This window comes from Plecotus auritus, assembly GCF_963455305.1.
Source record: "Plecotus auritus genome assembly, chromosome: 9".
Classification (NCBI taxonomy): Eukaryota; Metazoa; Chordata; class Mammalia; order Chiroptera; family Vespertilionidae; genus Plecotus; species Plecotus auritus.
The window spans coordinates 38,228,415-38,253,403 of record NC_137783.1 but is presented as its reverse complement, the minus strand read 5'-3'; the positions used below and the strand labels follow the sequence as shown (position 1 = coordinate 38,253,403).

At 38.4% G+C, this 24,989-nt stretch overlaps 1 pseudogene across 1 annotated transcript; it reads left to right on the top strand.

Annotated features, from left to right (window-relative positions):
• The first annotated feature begins 253 nt into the window (after positions 1-253).
• On the top strand, positions 254-20,600 carry LOC308257809 (non-histone chromosomal protein HMG-14-like; annotated as a pseudogene). The gene is made up of 2 exons: positions 254-551; positions 20,523-20,600. The product of its transcript is annotated as a non-histone chromosomal protein HMG-14-like (transcript).
• Positions 20,601-24,989: the final 4,389 nt, after the last annotated feature.

Sequence of the window (24,989 nt, the reverse complement as noted above, 5' to 3'; positions counted from 1 at the left end):
CAAGATGAGTCTGGAACATCTTGTTGCAACAGAAAAATACTTTCAAATAGCCAACGCTGGAACAGCTTGAGCAACAAAATGAAGTAGTGTTGGACTATAACACAAAGTATAAAATAACTATTCATGAAGCCATAAAAATGATTGAATAGAGCTTGGGCGGCGGGGGACGCGGCAGCGGCCAGGCAGCCCAGGTTGGCCGAGCCACTGGGCACGCCGTGGCCCTCAGGCACCCAGCACGCGCCGGGCCGCCACGATGCCCAAGAGGAAGGTCAGCTCTGCAGAGTGGGCGGCCAAGGAGGAGCCGAAGAGGAGGTCGGCCAGGTTGTCAGCCAAACCTGCTCCTGCAAAAGTGGAAACGAAGCCCAAAGGATAAGTCTGCGGACAAAAAAGCGCAAACGAAAGGGAAAAGGGGAGCAAAGGGGAAGCAGGCCGAAGTGGCTGACCAGGAACCTAAAGAAGATCCACCTGCGGGAAACGGAGAAACTGAAAACGAGGAGAGGCCAACCTCAGATGAAGCAGGAGAAAAAGAAGCCCAGTCTGATTCATGTCGTGTACCATGTCTTATCAGTGGTCCCTGTCTCCCTTCTTGTGCAATCCAGAGGAATATTTTTATCAACTATTTTGTAAATGCAAGTTTTTTAGTAGCTCTAGAAACATTTTTAAGAAGGAGGGAATTCCACCTCATCCCATTTTTTTTTTAAGTGTAAATGCTTTTTTTTAAGAGGTGAAATCATTTGCTGGGTGTTTATTTTTTGGTACAACCAGAAAATAGTGGGATATTGAATATGGGAGACTTTGGTTGTCTTGGGTGTCAGCTTAACATTCCATAGATAGGGGTAGTTTTTATATCCTATAATACAAAGCATACTAAATGGCAATTTGGAGTCAGTCATGCGTTTGCTATGTCTTGAACATTTTAAATTACTTCTATTCGCATGTTTTTGGTAGAATTATTTCCTAAAGAAAACCACTCCTTGATCTTGGCTCTCCCTGTCAGGATTTTGTGCATCTGTAACATCTTTGGTGTGGTAGTCCAGTTTTCCTAGTAACTTTGTCAACGTGCTGTGAAAGATTGAAATTTTGATTATGTAGAATATATGATATTAAATTGTGAATTAGTGGGACTTTGATGTAACAGCGTATCAACATTTGAAGATATTGGTACTTGATACTCTATTAAGAAAAGTTAGCCTCTAAATTATAAGCTGGAAAGTCACTGGAATAACTGTTTAGAAAAGAATCACAATTACATGACTTTACATTTTTGATACATATGTTAAGAATTGTGTACAAATTGAAATGTCTGTGTACTGATCCTCAAAACAATAAAATCTCAATTATGAAAGAAAAAAAATGATTGAATAAATAAAGAACAAGGAAGAAGAATTCCCATATATCTTTTTATATCTGTACTAATAATAAAGGAATATGCAAATTGTCCAGGATGTCATCACATAATGACCAATCAGGATGGGGGCGGGGCTGCGGCAGAGAGCTCTCAGCATGCCTGCGCCTGGGATGCAAAGGGTGTGGAGAGGAAGGGAGAGCAGATAGGCAGTTAGGGGGATCAGGCCAGGAGGGGAGAGCAGATAGGCAGTTAGGGGAATCAGGCCATGAGGGGAGAGCAGATAGGCAGTTAGGGGGATCAGGCCAGGAGGGGAGAGCAGATAGGCAGTTAGGGGGATCAGGCAGGCAGGCAGGTGAGTGGTTAGGAGCCAGTGGTTCCGGATTGTGAGAGGGATCCTGGATTGGAGAGGGTGCAGGCCCAGCTGAGGGACCCCCCGCCCCTGTACATGAATTTCCTGCACTGGGCCTCTAGTATGATATATAAAAAGATATCTATATCTATATATCTATATCTATATCTATATCTATATCTATATCTATATCTATATCTATATCTATCTATACAGTATATATATATACACACACACACACACATATATATATATGTGTGTGTGTATATATATATGTATATATGTATATATATATACACATATATATATATATCAACTCCCCTTTCCTTAAACCAGGGCTACACATAGTGACTGCCTTCCAAAAGGTACAGTATGAAAAGGAGGGAAAAAAGAATAATATGACCATGGTGAGATCTGACAAGCCCAACCTCAGCTGGTTAGCTATTAGTTGGTCCCCGTGTGCCTTGACACACCTCAACCACTGAGTTTTTGTTTGAGCAGTTTCTTACTTTCTGGTACTGTAAAATTCTCCAGGCTCATCTATGTATTTTCTGCCCGAAACCTAGAATCAGCCAGTTTTCCACAAAACTCTGGTTCCCTTTATTGGAGAATGGTGTTAGAAACCAAGATCACTATGCGCACTGTTACTGAGGCATTCTTGCTTCCGGCTCTTTCTGCTGACAGACCCGGAAGAGAGATGTGTATATACTAACACGTATATGTTTCCTTATCCATCAATATTTCTGTTTGTAAGCATGTATTTATATTAAGCTAAACATGAGTTTAAACTAATTTCCCAACTCTAAAGCATTACTACGTACATCAGTCTAGCCACCTCCCCTTGATTATCTTGAATAGTGAAAAACCCAGCTTCCACCACCACCATCCACTGACTTAATTGTTCATTTTCATTGTACATGTACAGTGGTGACACTCTTTTTAATTCTAGTCACTTAAATGGATAAGTAGTAGTCTCTCTTATTGAGGTTTCAATTTCCACTTTCCTAATAATTAAAGCTGTTGAATATCTTACTATGTGCTTACTTGCCATCAGTATACCTTCTTAGGTCATGCGTCTGTTCAAATCTTTGGCTCCGTCAAAAATTGGATTGTTTGTTTTCGTATTATGTTTTGGAAGTTCTTTTTATATTTTGGGTACAAGTTCTTCATCAGATATATAGTTTGAAAGTATTTTCTCTCTGGCTGTGGCTTGTCTATTCATCCTCTGAACAGTGATTTTAATGTTGATGCAATTGAATTTATCAATTTTTTTAACTTCATGGATCATATTTTTGGTGCCATATCTAAGTCTTTGCCTAACTCAGAGTCACTGAAGTTTCTTCTATAGTTTATTCTAAAAGTTTTAGTTTTTAGGTTTTACATTTGGTCTGTGATCCATTTTATAGTTTATGTTTGTATATGGTGTGATACATCAATCAAAATTTATTTTTTCTATGTGAATATCCAATTATTTCAGCAGCATTCATTGAAATACTACTCTCTCTTCACTGAATTGCCTTTGTACATTGTAGATAATCAGTAAGTCAGTTTTTAACTTAGAAACTCTATATTTTGTCCCATTGATCTATTTTTCTGTCTTTACACCAATGCCACACTGTCATGATTATTCCAGCTTTATAATAAGTTCTTGAAGACAGGTTGTTAGTCCTATAACTTTATTCCTTTTCAAAGTTGTTTTGGCTATTTGAGAGCCTTTGCATTTCTACATGAATTTTAGAATCGACTTGTCAATTTCTATAAAATTCCCATTGGTATTTTGAGTGGGATTACATTTTATCTATAGATTAATTTAGGGCTTCAAAGAGTGAGTTGGAAGTATTTCATCCTTTTCAGCTTTCTGGAAGAACTTGCATAAAATTTGTATTATACTTCCTTAATTGTTTTGTAAATTGACCAATAAAGCCATCTGGACCTGGATTTTTCTTTTTTAACAGTTTCTCTGAAATATTTATTTGTTTGTTTGTTTATTGTGTTTTTTAAAATCTTTATTCCCCCCTTTAACCCCCTCCACCCCACACTTGCCCCACCCCAGGCCTACTGCACTATTATCTGTTTCCATAGTTATGCATATATGCATGTCAGTTCTTTGGTGAATCTCTTCCCAACCCTTTTCCCCCTTCCCTCTATGATACCTAAGTCTATTGATCCAGAGACATGGAAGCATGGAAACATTTATTTCCTTTAATAGATATAGGTCTATTCAGGTGCTCTATTTCCTCTTGAGAGAGCTTTCCTGGTTTGTATCTTTCAAAGAATTTATTAATTTCACCTAGGTTTTAAATTTTTGACATAATATTGTTTGTAATATTCCTTTATTATCCTTTTTAATGTCTGTAGACTCTGTGGTGTCACCTCTCTCATTCCTGATATTGATCATTTGTTTCTTCCTTAGTTTTTCCTGATCAGTCTGGCTCGGTACTTATTAATTTTATTGATCTCAAAAAATTAGTTTTTATTTTAGTGATTTTCTTTATTGCTTCTTTGTTTTCAAGATCATTGATTTCCACTAAATTCACTATTGTTTTCCTTCTGCTTACTTTGGGTTTATTTGCTCTACATTCTAGTTTCTTAAGGTGGAAACTTACATCATTATTTTGAGACTGCTCTTCTTTACTGCGACAGGCACGTAGTGCATGCATTCCCCTCTAAGTGTGGTGTCGGCAGCAGCTGTTTTCATTTCATTCAGCTCAAACTACTTTTAAATTTCCCTTTTTATTCCTTCTTGGATCATAGTTATTTAGAAGAGTGTTACTTAATCTCTAAATATTTGGAGATTTTTCTACAGATGGTTCTGGTATTGATTTCTAATTCAATATCACTGTGTCAGAGCACATACTTTATAGGGCTTGAATTCTTTTAAATGTGCTGAGATTTGTTTTATGGCTCAAAACATCTCTCTTGATAAGTGTTCCATGTGTGTTCACTTGGAAAGAATGTCTATTCTGCTGTCATTGAGTGGATTGTTCTATAAATGTCAATAAGGTCAGTTGTTAATTGTGCTTTTCAAGTCTTCTGTATATGTACCAATTTTTAACCTACATGTTTAGTCAGTTTTTGAGAGGGAGACATTGAAACCCCTAATGTGATTGTGGATTTATTTATTTCTCCTTGCAGTTTTATCAGTGTTTACTCATGTGTTTTGAAAATCTGTTATTAGTTTCATAAAAGTAGAATTTTCATGTCTTTCTGATGAACCGATCCCTTTATCTTTGTGAAATGACCTTCTTACTGCCTGTGACTATCTTTGCTCTAAAATCAGCTTCATCTGATATTAATATAGTCACTGTAGCTTTTTATTAATGTTAGCTTGGTACATCTCTGTTCAGCCTTTTATATCATTTTACATTAACCCTATTTGGTCTTTATATTTGAAGCAAGTTTCTTGTAGGCATTATATAATTAAAGTCTTGCTTTTTAATCTAACCTGACAATCTCTGCTTTTTAATTGGGCTGTTTATTCAGATTATATACATTTAATGTGATTATCGATATGATAACATTTAAGACTATTATCTTGCTATTTGTTATCTATTTATTCCATCATCAGTTTATTGTCCCCTCTTCCTTTATTTTTTGCCTTCTTTTAGATTAACTGAGAATTATTATTATTACATTTTATTACCTTTGTTGGCTTATTAGCGGTAACTCTTGTTTTAATGGTTCTTTTAGAGTGTATAAGAAATACTATCTTGTTAGATAAGCAATGGGGTTTCTCTGCTATCTCACTGCTGCCTACCTCTTAAAAATTTTATACAAATTACATTTTTTAATGTCTGTCATGTGCCAGGTACTGTTCAGCACTTTAAATACATTAGCTCATGTACTACAACAAAAACACTAGGGTGTGGGCTATTGCTTCCATTTTACACATGTGAAAACAGGCCCACGAGGTTCAGCGACACCTGCTTAAGGTTACATAGCCAGAAAATTGTCGAGCCTGGGTTAAATCACTTTTCCTTTAGCCCTGAATCTCTGAGTCTTAGTATATTCACTGTGGTGATCTCAAATCAATATTGCACGTGGTAACTGCCTCCTTTGAAATTTAGTTTTGTGTTATAGTTTTTATTGTTATTATTTTAACTCACCAACCTTTTGTGGTAGCTTAAGCATTAAGACTTTCCTTGCATTTTTAATGTTATGTGATTTGGAAAATTGCATACCACATGGCTCTGCACGTGGCCCTCTCAGTTCCTGCAAAGTAACCCATCAAACAGAAACCACAGCACTCATTGTTTTGAATATTCTTTACCAACTTTGCCAGTCTGAGTTTCAAAATTCTCCCCAGGACTGATTACTGAAAAGTTGTAATTTTATAATTTTTAAAATGTGATATTTTGCTATGGAATATGGATATATTTTTTTACTCCTTTTTAAATTTTGTATTATTGTTTAAAGTATTACAAATAGTAGTACATATGTCTCCTTTTTTTCCCCATTGACCTTCCCCAGGCCTCTCTGGACATACATTTTTTGTTGTTGTTACCAAGAGGTAATTATACCAAAAGAATAAAATTTGCTTGCTCAGTGATTTCAGCTACTATGAATGCATGCTTAGCAAGTGAGTGTATAACAGTGGTTATTTAAGTGTGGTCCATAGATCCCTGGCAGTGGTGGTGGAGGGGGGGCTATGATATCTCTGGGCCTTTTCAGCAATATGATACAGTAAAACTGTTTTCACAATAACACTAAAAAGATAATTTGCCTTCACTATGTTGACATTTTCACTAATGGTATATAAGGAATAATGAATATAACTGCTGTCATCTTAGCAGAAACAGGAGGCTATACTAGTAGTCACTATAGTATTCTTAACTGTCATGTAGAAGGAAAACAAGTTTTGTTTAATGTCCTGATGGATCAGTTAAAAATTACTAATTTTACTAAATATTGACCCTTGATTACATGTGTTTCTAATATTCTGTCTGATGAAATAAGAAGTATGTATAAAGCACTTTGAGCGGTGGGCACACGGTGCAATATACAGATCTTATAACATAGAAACCCACACCTGAAACCTATATTATCATGTTGACTAATTGTCACCCCAATAAATAAATAAATAAATACAATAGTGAAAGAAACGCACTGCATGTCCAACATGATGGTTGTCCCCAGAAAAAGCACTTGCGGTTGCTTGAGTTGTGAGCTCAACTAGCCTCTGGGTTTGTTTTTTGTGGTTGTTTTTTGTTTAAACATTTTTACTTAAAAGAACAACTGGTTACTTAGACAAATGATGGTTATTTAGACTTGGTTATTTGGCAGACGTTTTCTCAAGAAGGAATGAAATTAGCCTGTCATTACAAGTCATGTAGTTGACAGTATTTGTTTCCAAAGCTAAAATTTAAGCTTTCAAGTAAAAATTAGATTTTGGAAAACACCATAAATGTGACAGCTTCCCAATACTTAAAAACTCTCCTGATGAGGTTGGTAGTGATATGAGAAAATGTGATTTTATGTATATTGTATAATGAAATGCATCAACGTTTAGAAAATGTGCATAATTCAGTCAACCAACGTTTTCCAAATGACCATTGCACGATCACCTGGGTAAAAGTGTGTGATAAACCAATGAATACTTTTGTAACAGACAACAAAATGTTCATTTCTCTGATTTCAGATTGCAAGTATCTCTTGTCAGGTTTTGGTGTATTATCAAAAAATATCTATGAATATATGAAAAGGCAACTAAAATATTCCTCCATTTCCCAAATCCATATCTGCGTGAGGCCAGCTTTCACATATACTTCACCCAAAATAACGTAACAGTTTAAATGCAAAAGCAGAAATGAGAATTAGGCTGTTTGTTATGCTGTTTATTCAAGCCAGAGAGACATTATAGAGATTTCCAAAAATGTAAAACAATGCTACTTTTCTCACTAATTTATTTTTATTTTGGAAGATATAGTTATTTTTAATAAAAATGTTATCAATGTTAACATATAATGGGTTTGTTATTTTTTAATGAATGAACATTAAATATTTTAAAATTTCTTAGTTTTAATTTCCAACATGGTAAATATTAATAGCTACAATGCACATAAACACTCTTTGAGGTTCTCAAAAAATTTTAAGACTACCATGTGAATCTGAGGCCAAAACGTTTCAGAAATGTGGGTGTAGGTCTTCCAGCTCACACTGACCCCACCTCTCTAGTAAGTGCCCCTTCCTCTAGCCATGGCTTTGAACATGTGCCTAGGCTATATCTGTCCCCTCCTCCCCATCACTGCATTAGATACACTGATGGGAGGGCTGGGAGGCAAAGAGACAGAGTGGATACCTGACTTCAGCAGGCCTATCTAATTCTCCTCTTACAATTCAAGTGAGACCAGAAGAGGATTTGTGTTTCTCCAATGCCTGATCCCATATACATGATGTCAGTTACCCTATCGGGCCCACTTTCCACCTGGTGGAGGGAATAAGAGCTGATACTGGTTTGCAGACTGAGAAGAGGATGAAGCAGATATACAAAGTGAAGTAGAGGTGAGAGACAGAGAAAGCAAATTCCCAGGGTTTCCCACACACCTCCAATTCTTGGATCCAGTTTATGCCTAAGCACAGGCTTGGGTCCTATGAAAGAGCCCAGTATCATAGTAATAAATAATATCTTTTTCTTTACCTAGCTTGAGTGGGTGTTTCTAATTTGAAACCACATGAACCATTTATCGCTAATAAAGTAGGACACATGTGATCCGTTATTAACCTGTAAAGTTTCTAATGTACCGTACATTTTAGGGTATGATTAGGCTAGAAATACAAAGCCAAAGTTTCCTGGAAATGCAAAGATACTATTTCTATATTGAAGTTAAAAAGAGAAATTACCATAGGCTACACATGGATTAATTACTATCTTCAGAGAATTAGAACTCTATCAAACATTCTTAGCACAAAATTATGCTGAATAAAAAATCTTTCTGTGACTATTCAAAAAATTTAGAATCTTTTAATGCTCCAGGGACATTACCATTTTATAAATTGCACAAAAAGTTCTCATTATTTCAGCTTTCTGGTAGTTTGGATTCAGAATAAATGGGAATTTACTGTAAAACTTTGAATTATTAAGTCCTAGGGAGCTCAAAGTACTTCAAAAATACATGAATTATATCACTTATCTTTCTCAACAGTGGAATGAAATTTACAACTGGAAACAGCCATGGGTGGATTCATGACACAAAGTCCTGTTTCTCAACATTCTAATGAATAATCCTTCCATTTGGCTATTCTGAACTGATACTGGCTTCCTTTTTTACTTCAAAATATTATTTTTTTTAAGCTAATGATCAAATAGGACTAAGGCCAGCAGAAAAAAAAAAGTTGGGTTATAACTTTGTTTTATTATTAAGTACATAGTGATTTGATTATAGGTTTTATAGGTTCAGCTCATAAATTTTCAGATGAACCTGGATCCTACAGTTTACTTTCACAAAAGAGAAAAACTCATAGTGGTAAAAAAAAAAAAAAAAAAAAATCAAATGCATTTACATATATGCCTGGCTTTCATCAGAACTAAAAATATGCTTTAAAATGTACAGGAAAGAAATAAAATATTTCATTTAAAAAACTTTAGCCTCAACCTCAGTATACTGTAGTTTGATTTTCTATTTGTGGACTATTTATGACCATGTATGATATATTTAAAATAAAAACAACTCTCTTAAAAAAACAACACAGAAAATAACCCTCCTATCCCTAAAGCTTCTTTCTGAAAATCTCTCTCCCTTAAAATGTAATTAGTTTCTTTCTGCTGCTAAAAAATTTAATGTTCTCTGAAGCCAAAGCTTATTTCTGCATCACCTGCTGTTTGGGAGTGTCTGTACCTTTCCTCCCGCCAGTTAGCATGGATAATCAAAAGTGACCTGTTAGGAGAAATCTTCCATTTAGGAGACATCAATTTGTACAAAGTCTAAAAGATTAATATAGAGCATGTGGTACATTCAATAGAAAATGGCATTTAAATATTAATACTAGATAAATACACTCTTGCTTCTATCTTTGATAATTTATGTCATACGCTTCTAGAAGGAAGTAAATCACTTTTTTCTTTTATGCGGTTGCTCAGTAACATACAACAACATGTAAAACAAGGCACCATTTTTCTACTCAGATCTGACAAGGGGAAGTGAAAAATTTGGGTCCAATTTCAACCTCATTTCCTTACAGCCTAGATCTGTGTCACATACTTGATACTAACTGGTGCTTTCCAAATTAAATGTATATTTTTCAAACCAATATCGTAAGTGGTAATGTTCCAACAGTCCAAATGTCGATTACCAAAACAAACATTTGTTTCTCTAGCAAGTGTTTTCACACAAAAGCATTTGATTCACATACTGCAGCAAACAAACATTTGCTTTAGGCGGCTGCGGCAGCCAAAAGTTCTTGCAGAAACATCTCCCAGGCTGGCTGGCACCCCTCCCTGGAGCAGGGCTTGCTGAGGTCCGAGAACGCTTGTGAAACCAGTTGCTGACCAAGAGAATCCTTGGCAAGACACTGGGGCCATGAGCAGGCCCGAGCCTTTTCAAAACACATCTTTTGAGAAAATGTGCTTCTAATTATGATGCTTCCATTAGAAAATGTCTTCATGTCTTCACAAAGTTTCATTTGCTAATATAAATTCAGCCTTTGATGTAATCACAAAACCAAATTCTTACGAAAGTTCACAAAGGCACTTTTCGCATAAAAAACATTCCTACAGTTCAGGAATCATTATTTATGCAATAGCCCATGAGAGTTCATTACATAAATAGTTCTACTACTACATTAAAGTCTACTTTCTCTGTGAACAAGATGTGGATTTCATGCGTAAATATGTGTTTCTCATGTGCATGTCTGCTTCGCTGTCAAGATGCAGCTTCCACATAAAAATCCTCTTGTTTTCCATATTACTGACATGCTTTTGGAATGAATCAATATTTCTGAGGAAGTCATTTACTTAAATATATGTTCTTTAAAGCATGGGGAAATTGATTCTTAACTTCTGCTCCAAAAACAGAGTTTCCTAGCAACGAGTCAAGATTGATTCTTCGGCCAGTTCTAAAATCTAAACTGAGAATAGAGACTAGCCTGCTTAAAAGCAAACTAAAAGGAATTCTTCTTAGATAAATGAGTGAGTGAATGAATGAATGAGAAAATACACACACAGATATATACACACAGTGTCGCTTAGAATGCATTTCATAAAACACATGACTATTTAAATTTTAAAATTTATTTTATTTCCACCCATGCCCCCAGCCACTTTCCTTTGGCAACCATCTGCTTGTTTTCTGTATCTATGGGTCTATTTCTGTTTTGCTTGTTTTTTCAGATTCTACATATAAGTAAAATCATATGGTATTTGTCTTTGTCTGACTTATTTCACTTAGCATAATACCCTGTAGGTCCATTCATGTTATCTCAAATAGCAAGATTTTATTCTTTTTTATTGCTGAGTAATATTCATATATATTATATCATATATATACATATATGCATAAATGTATATGTATATATGTCTAAATGACACAGATTCTTTACCCATTCATCTATTGATGGACATGTAGGTTGCTTCTATATGTTAGCTTTTGTAAATATTGCTGCATGAATATAGGAATGCATATATCTTTTCAAATTAGTGTTTTTGTTTTCTTCAGATACATACCCAAAAGTGGAATTGCTGTGTTGTATGGCAGCTCTATTTTTAATTTTTTTAGGATTCTCCATATGGTTTTCCATAGTGGCTGCACTGATTTACAATACCACCAGCAATGCACAAGGGTTCCCTTTCTCTACATCCTCACTAGCACTTGTTATTAGTTGACTTTTTGATGATAGCTATTCTGACAGATGTGAAGTGGTATCATTGTGGTTTTGGTTTGCCTTTCCCTAAGGATTAGTGACATTGAGCATCTGTTTTATGTGTCTGTTGGCCATATGTATGTTCTCTTTGGAGGAATGTCTATTCAGGTTCTCTGCCCATTTTTTAATTGCATTATTTATTTTTTTGGTGTTATGCTATATGAGTTCCTTATGTATTTTGGATATTAACCTCTCATCAGATGTATCATTTGCAAATATTTTCTCCCATTCAGCAGGCTGTCTTTTTGTTTTCTTGATGGTTTCCTCCACTGTGCAAAAACTTTTTAGTTTGGTGTAGTCCCATTTGTTCATGTTGCCCTTGCCCAAGGAGACATATCCAAAAAGATATTTGTGAGACTCAGGTCGAAAAGTTACTGCCTATATTTTCTTCTAGAAATTTTATGGTTTCAGGTCTTACATTTAAGTCTTTAATCCATTTATTTTAGTTTATTTTTGTATATAGTGTAAGAAGTGGTCCAATTTCATTTCTTTACATGTATCTGGAATACATTTGGACCTCCAGCTAATCAGCTTGCATGAAGAGTTTGCTGACTACTTTCCATGGGTGTGATTCTATTTTGACATTGATAGATGGGCAGGATGATGCAAAGAGCAGGTAAGCAACCATACTCATTATAGTAACAATTGATTTAGCATGTATTATGGGTGGGTGCATACAGGTGAAATAACTTGAAATATAGGTAAAAAATGGCAGATCTGGGTCCAACCCAGGTCTGTCTGATATTAAAACCCTATAAACTCTACTGCCTTTACATGGGAAGCTCAAAGTATTTCTTGTATTCAAGAGACTTTCAACCTTATTATAAAGAAAACATAGCCCCCAAAATTGGAGAGTCACCTGAGAGAGTAGATATTTAAGGGTCAATACTAGTAAAGCAACAAGAGCTTGAATTTATTGAGCCCTTACTTGCTGGGGTGCTGTGCAAAGAACCTGTCTTCATAAAAGAGATGGGGTTTGGGCTTAGCCTTGAAACAGGTGAGGAGAGATGGAAGCAAGGAGGAAGGGTCCTTCAAGAAGATGAAAAAGCATGAGGAAAGGCATAGGGGGAGGGAATGCTATTTGTGACCTGTCAGGGTTGGGGTGAAAGATTGATGTGGGGAAGTAGCACTGAGTGGGTATGTGGGCCCACATTATGAAGGGTCTTGCAAACCAGGCTGAGATGCAGAAACTTGACCCAGGAGGGACATGTGGACTCATTCTATGTCCTTGATCATTGGAGACATGATAATTTCTCCTTACAATTACTAGAACAAAGAGAATATGCATTTTCTACTGAAAGAGCTACTACCAATGTTCTCCCCAAAGGCTTGCCATATCTTAATATTTGCTAATATTTTTCTTTATGACGGTATCCCATATTTGTAAATTTTGCATATGTTTGCCTTCTGATATGGTTATGCACCTATTTCTATGTTTACTGGCCATTTGCATTTGTTTTTCAGTGAATTCATGTTTATATTTTTTATCCTAATGTATTGTTTGGGTTTGTTTGTGGATTTACAGAAGCTTTTTATATATTATGGTTTCTATGTCTTTGTTTAGTATATATTTGCAATGTTTTCTCAGAGTATTGTTTTTTCTTCCTACTTATGGTATATTTTTCCTGTATATGAAGTTTTTACTTTATATGTAGCTAAAGATACAAATCTTTAAAAAATATATAGATACTGGGTTTCATATGCCTGGAAGGAAATGCCAACATTATAAAAATATTCCAGTATTTTCTCCTAGAACTTAAAAACTTTTGATACATTTACATTCCTAAACATTTGATCCATCTGGAATATAATTTGGTATAGGTGTGAAATAGAAATTTATTTTCATTTTTGCTACTGATTTGAAATGCCTAATTTTCATATGTTAATTTTCTATCTATGGGTCTGATTTTGATCTCTATTCTATGTTCTTACTCTATGATGAAGTGACACCATATTGGTTTAATTATTATCATTTTATTAAAATGTCCTGATATAGCATAGATAAGAGCACAGACTCTGCAGCCAGGCAACGCTCTACCACTTATTAGCACTGAGTCAAGTTGCTAAATCTCTATTTCTCAGTTTTTCCCCATCTTTAAAATGAGGATAATATCAGAGTGATTTCGAAGATTTCATGAATTTCTGTACATCAAGTACTTAAAGCAATGCCTGGCACAGAGTGAGCGTTTATAAAGGTGCTGGCTGATATTATTTGTAATAATTTTTTTCCAAAATTTTCTTGCTTTCCTATGCCTCCTCTGGATGATTTTTAGAATCAGTCCCTTACAGGGTTTATGAATAGATTATCAAAAGACAATTCTCTTCCTGTGAGGAATTCTGATGTCAGCTCTAAAGCTCATTCATTTTCCCACCTGGCACATAGTAAATACTCAATAAATTCTGGTCGTTATTATAATCATACTAGAGACCCAGTGCACGAAATTCGTGCATGGGGGCAGGTGTCCCTCAGCCCAGCCTGCACCCTCTCCAATCCAGGACCCCTCAGGGGATGTCCGACTGCTGGTTTAGGCCCCATCCCACAGGATCAGGCCTACACCGGCAGTCAGACATCCCTCTCACAATCTAGGACTGCTGGCTCCTAACCACTCACCTACCTGCCTGCCTGATCAACCCTAACCGCCTCTGCCTGCCAGCCTGATTGCTCCCTAACCCCTCCCCTGCCAACCTGATCACCACCTAACTGCTCCCCTGCCGGCCTGATTGCTCCCTAACTGCTTGCTCCCCCATGCCAGCCTGATCACACCCCTAACTGCTTGCTTTCCCATGCCGGCCTGCTCTCGCCCCTAACTGCTTGCTCCCCTGCAAGCCTGATCGCCACTGACCGCCTCTGCCTCAGCCCCTGGACCATGGCTTTGTTGGGAAGAAAGTCAGACGTCTGGAAGATGTCCAGTCAACCCGGTCTAATTAGCATATTACCCTTTTATTAGTATAGATTTATTATTTTGGAAGGAATAGCAATGGTACACAGTTAATAACTCGTAATGGGATCTCATTAAGAAGGGGAAGAGAGAAAGCTGAAGGTTAAGTGGTTGGGGGTATCGAAAGAGCAACTTCTCTTAAATTCCTTTGGGGAAATTTGTAAGTCAGTCTCTCCTGCCCCTTAGAGCATTGCCCTGTGACCCTTGATTTTATTAAAGAGCTTATGTGGGGCCCAGCTGACATAGCTCAGTGGTTGAGTGTTGACCTATGAACCAAGGGGGTCACAGTTCGATTCCCGAACATTGCACATGCTGGGGTTTCGGGATTGATACACAGTAGGGGGCGTGCAGGAGGCAGCCAATCAATGATTCTCTCTCATCATTGATGTTTCCATCTCTCTCTCCCTCTCCCTTCCTCTCTGAAATGAATAAAAATATATTTTTCAAAAAGACCTTATTTGGGAATTAGACAAAGCTACCCTACTCTATTTCAACCCCCTCCTCCCTGGCAGGTCTGTTGGTTCCTCAGAGACCTGGGGGAGATAATGCTTCCAGAAACTGCATGGGATTGACACGGGCTTTAGCACAGACATAATCAGTTGTTTAGCTAAAGCAGGAGTCACAGACTGAAATGCCCACAGATGCCAGCAGGCAACACAAATTAGTAGTAGTCAAATCTTTTTGCTCATAAACCTCCTAAAATTTTTTTAAAACTATGTACGCTTTTCTCAGATTTTAGATAAACACCTAAAATTATTCATCATAAGGTCAATAATTATTTTAAATGATAATTTATTGTGTACTGTAAATAGTGACATTTTAAAATAAAAAATTATCACTCCTATAGAGTTTAAGCCCCATAGCAATTTGATGAACACCATCAACCGTAAAAAAAAATACACAAACAAGTTCTTATTTGGCAAACAGAAAGTTTATCTTCTTTCCTTGAACTCATGTTTTATTTTCTCTTCCCCCTCAAAATTTTATTCTTCAAATATAATGTTTGATTTGAATTGTTTTATTTACCACACTTTCATCCTTCTTTATAACATAAATAAAAATACAAATTGAAAGTTTATTTCCTGTGACCATAAGGCCATAGGTATTAACATTTTTTTTCTTCTGGAAATATTGATTAAAACAACCTCAATATACTTGTAAATTTTTTATGAATAATAATTAACCACAAAATTAAAATGTTATTTAAAATGCATACCTATATAAGATAGATGGGGTTTTATTTTCCAATTAGTTCCTGTATGCATGAGTGAATATTTCTTGATCTGAGGATGAGATAGGTTTCAGCACCGAATCTGTTCCCATGTTTAATGTTTATAGATATAAAGGCTGAGAAACTGGTTTATAAAAACAATAAATGGGAATAGGAACTTTTTCAAAACAGCAATAACAATATTTCCAATAGTTTTCTTGTTACCCAGAAAGTTGTAACGCCCTGAGGCGGTCCACCACAATAAGACTTGAGATGGGTAAAAGGTGTGTATTTCTTTTGCATGGCAGACTGGGTTCTCTGGAAGCAGATGCTGAACATAAACGTTGAGGGCAATATGTTTATTAGGGATCAACCCCTTAGAAAAGAAAGAGGAGAGAGAGAGCCCTGAAAGAGGGGAGCTGGTGAAGTCTTGGCCAAGCCAGTAGCAGCTCTGAAGTGAACTGCCCATTAGAGTTGTCTTGGTGACAGGCTGAGATGGCAGGTCTTTTATATAGATATAGATATAGATATAGATATAGATATAGATATAGATATAGATATAGATATAGATATAGATATAGATATAGATAGATAGATATAGATATAGATATATAGATATATAGATATATATAGATATATACACACACACACACATATATATATATATATATATATATATATTTCTTTATTGATTTCAGAGAGGAAGGGAGAAGGAGAGAGAGATAGAAACATCAATGATGAGAGAGAATCATTGATTGGCTGCCTCCTGCACGCCCCTCCCCTCGGGATCCAGCCTGCAACCCAGGCATGTGCCTTTGGCCGGAATTGAACCTGGGACTCTTCAGTCCGCAGGCTGACGCTTTATCCACTGAGCAAAGCCGGCTAGGGCAAGATGGCAGGTCTTTATGCCCCATCGGCTCCATCACCAGGTGTGGGGCTGTCCTTTGAAGTCTGTGACCTCAGTCAGGGTGGCTCTCTGCAGCTGAGGCAGACCCCGAAACAACTCCCCATAAGGGGCAGTGAACTAGTTTTTTAAAGCTGCCATTGATGAGTTAAAGTAACAAAAAATTTTTTTTAATATATTTTATTGATATTTTACAGAGAGGAAGGGAGAGAGATAGAGAACTAGAAACATCGATGAGAGAGAAACATCGATCAGCTGCCTCCTGCACACCCCCCACTGGGGATGTGCCCGCAACCAAGGTACATGCCCTTGACCGGAATCGAACCCGGGACCCTTCAGTCCGCAGGCCGACGCTCTATCCACTGAGCCAAACCGGTTTCGGCTAAAGTAACAAAAATTATTCTCTCAGTTCTGAAGGCCAGAAGTCCAAAATCAAGGTGTCCTCCGAGGTGGGTCCTTCTGCAGGCTCTGAGGGAGCATCTGTTTCATGCCTCTCTCCCTGGTGTCAGTGGCTTGCAGATGTGTCTCCACCTCTGTCTGCACATGGCCTTCCTCTCTGTGTCTTTGTGGCTGTTTTCTACTTTTCAGTCTCTTATAAGGACCCTGGTCATTGGATTTAGGATCCACTGTAATCCAGGATGATCTCATCTCAAGCTCTTTACCTTAATTATATCATCAAAGACCTTTATGCCACAGAAGGTAACATTTTGAGTTTCTAGATGGATCTATCTTTTGCGGGTCACCATTCAACCTACTACAAAGAGCAAGTCCTCTGTTGAAGGGGTAGCCAGGCAGTGTATCTTTGCATCCACCACATTTTGCAAAGTTTGAAAAGGATGCTTGTAAAGGGGAGTGAGAAAAGGAGGACGAACCTGTGGCTCAGAAGACAAGCTGGTTGCCAAGCAGGTCAGCTTTAGAAATGAGAACATATGGAAGCTGAGTACCTGGAACTTGATGCTCCTTGGAAAGTCTTTTTGTACCCCCAGGGTGACAAGTAACCCAGTTTGAGGATTTAGCTCAAGCTGTATTTCCTTGCAGGAATATAGGCCTCAGGTAGCTAGATCTCCAATTATTCAAGAGAATGACAAACTCACACTTTAAGTGATACCTCCATATTTTTTAAGGTTGACAACTAATTCAAAACAAACAAACTGTATAGAGTCAAGGAAGAAATGTTTGTGAGCTGAATATATTTACTGAGATAACCTGTGCTCTGTTTTTACCCCTACTCCTACCATAAAAAGTAGAAGAAACACCAGAGCATCTTCTTTTGAGGGCCATAAATTTACCATCTCACCTGGAGCGCTGTCTCATTCAGGGTTCTCCAGAAAAACAGATTGTGGGTGCTGGCAAGTTGTAAATTCACAGGGCAGGAAAAAATATTGACTGGCATCCAACAAATCCATCTTTCAATTAATCAGATTGGTGCAGTATTTATTTGTTTTGTTATGTTGACCATTAACCACTGGAAATTCAGGCAGGAGTTAATGTTGCAGTCTTGAGGCAGAATTTTTTCTTCTCCAAGAAACCTCAGTTTTTGCTTTTAAGAAGTTCCAATAGGTTGGGGGAAGTCTTCCCCCATTATTGAGGGTAATCTCCTTTAGTCAAAGTCAACTGATTGTATATATTAATCATATCTGCAAAATAACTTTCTTAGCAACACCTGGATTAGTGTCTAATTAAGTAACTGGGTACTATCACCTCTTCAAGTCTACAAATAGAAGTAACTACAACAGGAACCATTACTTTCCACATTGAATTGAAGAACCTAAGAAGTGGAAGGGATTGTACAGGTTACCTTTCTCAATAGTACCTCATGCTACAGAGGAGGAAAGTGAGGCCTAGGAGGGTGAAGTGACTTGTCCAAGGTCACACTCTTGGCTAAGGGAACAAAAACTCAAAGGAATGCTCTGTCTTCCCAGTATAGTACTTGTCCCACTATTTTTCCTGCATGTGACTCAATGTCTCAATACCAAAATCATAGTATTTAAGAGCACAGAAATCTTTTCAGAAGTTATATGGACCAAATCCCTCATTTTATAATGAGGCCTAGAGACGTTAAGACATAAGAATTTTGATTCCTATTGCAGGGCATTTTCCATCACACTTCGTAGCCTTTTCATATAAGGCAGAGATTATTGTACTCAAAGTAAACATATCTCTGTTATTTTTTTTCTTTCAAAACATCCTCTCTAATAGGAGCCAGTTTTCTTATCATTGACTTCCCATGAGGTTAATGATCAACATAACAAGACAAATAAATACTGTACCAATCTGATTAATTGAAAGATGGATTTGTTGGATGCCAGTCAATATTTTTTCCTGAAATTTGTGTAGATATTCACTGGCTATATTTCTAGAGCAACAAGGCCAAGAATTCAGCATTTCCTTTATGGATAAACCTTTGAATCACCTCTCTTATGCTGTACCAGTTATTCTCCCAGAAAAGCACAGGAGTGGTTTCAATTTATTAGTTCATAACAAAATGAATTCCAACTCTAATCAATTTTGTATCACATTATGTTCATTGCTCTGGCTAAATCCAATATCATAAGTCATATTTCGGAAACACCTCTAAAGGATATAAAAATATTCCACCCCAAAATATGCCACTTTGGTTTAAAGATTATTTTGAGCTAAAGGCAGTTGAGAAATGGCAGACACAAGAGGAACTTTCTGCCCTCCCCGATCTACCTAAGAGCAGTGCATACATTTTCCTTTGTGAAAGTTTCCCCCTTTACTCTCTCATACCAGGAAGGGGAGAACAGACCTTACTACGAGAGACAGAGACAGCACTGAAGGGGCTGCATAAACAAACCTTACTAAATAATCCTTATCTACTATTAGATTCCTTCATATATTTGTGTCCCCATAATTTACCACCCTTAGGAGCCCAAATCTCTCTTTCCTTTGTCTAGTCATTTCTCCACAATCTATTGCTCTTGGTTAAAATGGTATATAAGCTTCCAAGTCTAACTGCTTCCTTGGGGAGTCCCTTCTTTTCTGTGAGGCCTCCATGCACTTCAAATTAAATTTAATATGTATTAATTTTCTCCTGTTAACCTGTTCTTTGTTAGTTTAATTTACAGGTCCCTCTTACTGAACTGATAGTTAATATAATAAGAGGGTGAAGGAAACATGTTTTACCTCCCCTACGTCTTCTCTCATCAGATGCCCGAAACTCAGCTAGTCTTAGCCACAAACCAGAAAGGATGACCCCTACAATTATATTTTCCCATTTTCCAAATGTGGTTTTAATTCAGCCTAACATGCACAGTTATAATCCCAACATGTTTAGAGATGGTCAAGCACAAGAGGGTGCTGAAGGAAGGCTAGTGTGAGGCTCTCTAAGAAGCAAAGGCCAGAATCGTTTCTGATTTCTGAAGTCCTGCTATGAGAGGAAAATGATATCCAAATGTGTTTCTGGGAGAAACGATATCTGAAAGTACTGACAAGCAAGCCCATGATGATGCTCTGACTTTCATTTCCAACGGGGTCTTAATAGTTAATATATTTTGCTTATTATTTTAAGAAAGTTTGAAATCAAATATTTTGTTTGTGAGAGTGGCAAAAAAAAAAAATCTATTTATAGGGCTCAGCTAAAGGAAATGTAAATTTCTAAAACCTCTACCTTGATGCACCTTCTCCACCCTTTATTTAAATAAAGAACGAAAGAAAGGGAGCTACAAGAGTGAATGTAATTTTACAACAGCATGGAATTCACTGGTCCCCTGGGCAGCAATGGGAGGGGGAAACAAGTCTCTGGATAACACATATCCTCTGAAATAACAGTGAAGGACAAATAATTCAGCACATTCTATTTATTGTCTCGGCCAAAGTCACAATTCTCTTCCCTCAGAATTGAGGCCTAGACTCCTGATATCAAATTTAACAACACCAAATTCTTTATTTTTCAGGATAAACAGGTTTGGGAAATGGCCAGTGGAATTTTCCAGTTCAGAAAGCCACAGTGGGGAGTTTACATTGTTACATGATTGCAATGTAGTTTAGTAATGAGCATTGCAACGAAAAATTAATAAAAGCTCGGTGTAGCCCGACCCATTCAAGTAATTGTCAATTAAGGCTACAATCAATACCAAGGTAATAGCTCATGAACAAGGATAGTTGGGTACTTACTTCATTAACGTTGCAAATCGATGTTGACCATTTGGGAGTAAGTGCAGAGAAATGAGCTCATATATTGGAGGTAATCCTGACGGGAGTTTTCTGGCTAGAAGGAGACTTAGGGATCAGAGGCTGCAAACAGATAGATGTCAGGGAATGGCCCAATCTGGTTACTAGACAGCAAAACCTTCTTTGTTCCAACCCTTGATGCTGAAATCCTTTGGAAGGCCGTTAGTCTCCTTTTCTGTACTTGAGTCACTGCTCAAATTGCATTTATGTCCCCATCCTGTTCACCTTGTGTCCCCTATAGATATCTGTGTTCTTCTGCACTAAAAAATTGCTATAAATATATGCCTTCTATAGTCCTCTGCAGCACCAGGCAACCCTCCCTGGTATGTTTACTCAAAAGGTGGACCTTCTGGAGACATTTGCTTAATCTCTTTAGGGTCAGCATTGATTGGCACTGTGTTGTTTCCCTGTCCCCATCCTCTATCTCTTCCACCTCCTCCTCACCTGCAATAGCACCTAAAGCAAATACAAAATTTGAAGTCAAAACGTATTCTTAAGCTTGAAATAATTATTAAATTCTATGCCTAATGAAAGGAGTCTGATCACATAGAAAGTACCCCTTACAGTGCTGGTTACTGACTTTCCAATCTAAGCTGAAAACAGTTAAAATCCAGCACTATAGTCACGCTATTATTATAAACTAGGGGCCCAGTGCACGAATTCGTGCACCTTGAAAGGAACTGTGGGCCGAGAGGCTGCGGTGGGCACAGGGGTGGGTCTTGGCCCATCCTCCGCACCCTTGCCTGACCCCTCCCATCCTGGCCCCAGCCCCCTGTCTATTGGCAGCCCCGCTCCCGCCGCCACTGCTCCCACGCGCTGATGGCGCCATCCCCACTCACACCTGCTAACGGTGCAGAGCAATTGGGGCCAGCACCAGCAGCGGGTGTGAGTGGCGGCTGCTGCCCTGATTGCCCCTCAGGAGCAGAGGAAGGTGGAGAAGCCCTGAGGGGTGATAGGGGCCAGGAGCCACCACTTGCACCCGCTGACGGCACCAAGAGATCGGGGCCAAAGCCAGCAGCAGATGCAGGTGGCGGCTCTGGCACTGGCAGCGGATTCAAGTGGGGCCGGCACCAGCTGCAGGTGTGAGCACCGGAAGGGGCCATGGCACACAGGAGCAAAGAATTTTCAATAAACACCAGAGGTTCGCCCTGATGACAGCGACCGGCACCCTGACTTGGTCTGGCGCCCTGCTCACCTGCTCCACCACCAGCCGCGGCTGATGCCTGCCATGGTCTGCGCGCCCCCTGATGGTCAGTGCACATCATAGCAACTGGTTCTTCGGTCTATTTGCATATTAGGGTTTTATATAGATAGATTCCACCCCCACTTATTGTCATCCAAAGACTTTAGTATTTTCTTGATCTTATTGTCTGAGAATGTATGGTTGTCTTTCTTGCCTCATACTCCTCACCAGCATGTACAGCCTGTGGCGTTGATATTTCTCCCAGTGCCTCTGTTTGGATGTGAGCATTCACAAAACCCTTGGGGTGTTGGTAATGCTGTATGGAAAACAGGGTCATGGTGAGAGGTCTGGGGTCACAGAGTCAATGACGAGCCTGGGTCAGAAGTCTAGGAGAGGGTTCTAACACCAATCTTGTACAGTTGAGCCTCAACAACCTTCCACAACCCTCCTTGGTTTCTGAAGCATTTTACAAAGCACATGTGTTTACAGCATTTCCACTTGGGACTCAAGGAAAAACAGATATCTGGGCAAAGTGGAAACAGCAGGTAAGCCCAGGAAGCAGCTAAGCTCTTAGTCCACAATCTGAGAGTATCTCTTGCCCTGGCCCACGTGGCTCAGTGGTTAAGAGTGTTGGCCTGTGTATTAGAGGGTCATGGGTTTGATTCCATGCACGTACCCCATCCCCTCATTGGGGCATGAGTGGGAGGCAACCAATCAATGTGTCTGTGGCACTGATGTTTCTCTCTCTCTCCTCTCTCTCCCCTCTCTCTCCCCTATCTTCCACTCTCTCTAAAAATTAATGGAATTAAATATCACTCTTCAGGTGAGGATTAAAAAAAAAAAAGAGTATAATATCCCTTTAGTAGAAAGGCAAAGAAGAGAAAGGTAAGAGGTGGGGAAATGAATAATTACTGGGTTCCTGCTGCTGGTGCCCAGCACAGGGTGAGGTACTTCATCAACATCACCTGTAAAGAGCTAGGAGTAGGGAAAGGGGATTTAGGAGCCACCTTTGCCAAGCCGTCATTTTCCCCTCTAAAAGCTGTGTCAGGATTCAACAAGGCAATGCATCTGGCAAAATAAAAACTCTCTCTTCTCCAGAGCATAGCAGAAGTTATGTCTGCACACACTGATCTGGGTAGAAAATCCAGTGAATTTAAACTGTGCTTACAATCATTCAAAAGTAATGATATTTTTTCGTTTGGGATTGATCAATGGTTTTCTTTTCCAAACCAAGTTTTCTCCTCCATGAAGAAGCCCCTGGGAGTCTGTACTGGAGGCAATAGCAGGGAGGCATCTGCCCTTGCTAATTTCAGAGGAGCTGCAAGTTGGGACACACACACTGCCAAGGGAAACCATATCCTGCCTGTCGCCTCGTATGTCAGCCATCAGACAGGAGCGTGTTTTGATGGCCCAGGAAATGGGGGGCCATGATGGAGCCTCATGTAGGCCAGGACGACCCCACCACGAACTGCGCACATTTTGTGAGCTTGTCTGCCAGGAGATGCTTTCTTCAGAGTTGAAATATGAGGTGTTTGCAATAGCACTTTGTGAAGATTCCCCCTCCACAAACTCCTCCTCTGTGGAGGCCTCCCTCCCGTGATTTTGTCATTTTGTTCCTGGAGAGCAGAACTGACTGCTCCACACAGACTGTAAGGGAGTATCTCCTACATTGAGAGTTACTCCTTTCCACAGGTGTGCAAATGTATGCATGTGCCTGGCCCACCGATGTCAAACACTAGGGGGTCTCAGCCAACTCTACCCACCACTACTCCCCAACCTCCGTCTGGGTTCCTCTACACGGAGGCCCAAGACGTGGTCTCAGCAAGCTTAGATCAGAATTGCACGCTCTGCCTTCCCTCCTTGGCCCAGTCACCTTGATGGAGTTATGCTCAGACATGCCTGAATAATGCTCCTGGGGGTGTTTTAAGAAGTAGCCATTTGAAACTCACAACTGTGTTGTTTTAGGAATGTTGTTATGTACTATCTCCTAGAAAATCTCTCCAGGAAGAGCCAGAAAAATGTCTTAGACTCAGTGCTAGAAAGAGCTCGGCTTTTCCTGAGCCACTGGCTGCTTATTATTGTTCTTATTTCTGTTTCTAGCAACTGACCTTCGCTCTCTCTTTACTGGCTGCCAGAAGGCTTTGTAATTCACCTGTATTCAAGGATTTTAACCACTCACTTTAACCCTGATTTTATCTTATTTTCCTACCTTCACATCCCATTCCTCTGGTTTCCTCATTTATATTTGTGTTTTAATAATATATGTAGCTCTGTGCACAATTTCAAAACTTTTTGGAATTGGATGAAGTATAAATACCAAAAAAGCAGATAATCCAACACTTATTGAGCATCCATTTTATGCCAAGTACTGTGAAATAAAGCATTATATATATAACATTATATATAAACACATTATATAGATTATATAAACATACATATAATGTTATAGGAAAAAGGAAAATATGAAATTGAATATTTGGATGTTTGGTATAATCCATATTTTATTTATAAATGTATGACTGTGCTGTGGTGTGTGTGTGTGTGTGTGTGTGTGTGTGTGTATGTATGTATGTATTTTTTAATAAACCAAAATATTAACATGTTGACATTGGTTAACAACTCTGATGGTAAAATTATGACTGCTTTTAATTTTATCTTTCATATTTCTCTGCAGCTTTTGACAGTGACTGTATTTTTTTTTTTTAGAATGGTATTTGAAAATGTCACTTTCCTATTTGAGGGTGGAGAGGATGGGAGAGTTGCCAGAAAAATAGCTGATTCCCAGTTAAATTTGAATTTCAGATAAACAACAATTATTTTTAGTATAAGCACATCCCCAATATCACATAGGACATACTTTTGCTTAAAAGTATTCCTTGTTTATCTGAAAAGTAAAATGTCACTGCGTGTCCTGTGTTTTTATTTGCTGCATCTGGCAACCCTAGGGGGTAGGGGCAGCTCATCAAAATCATCAAACTGGTCCTCTGTCCCCACCTCAGCCAGATCC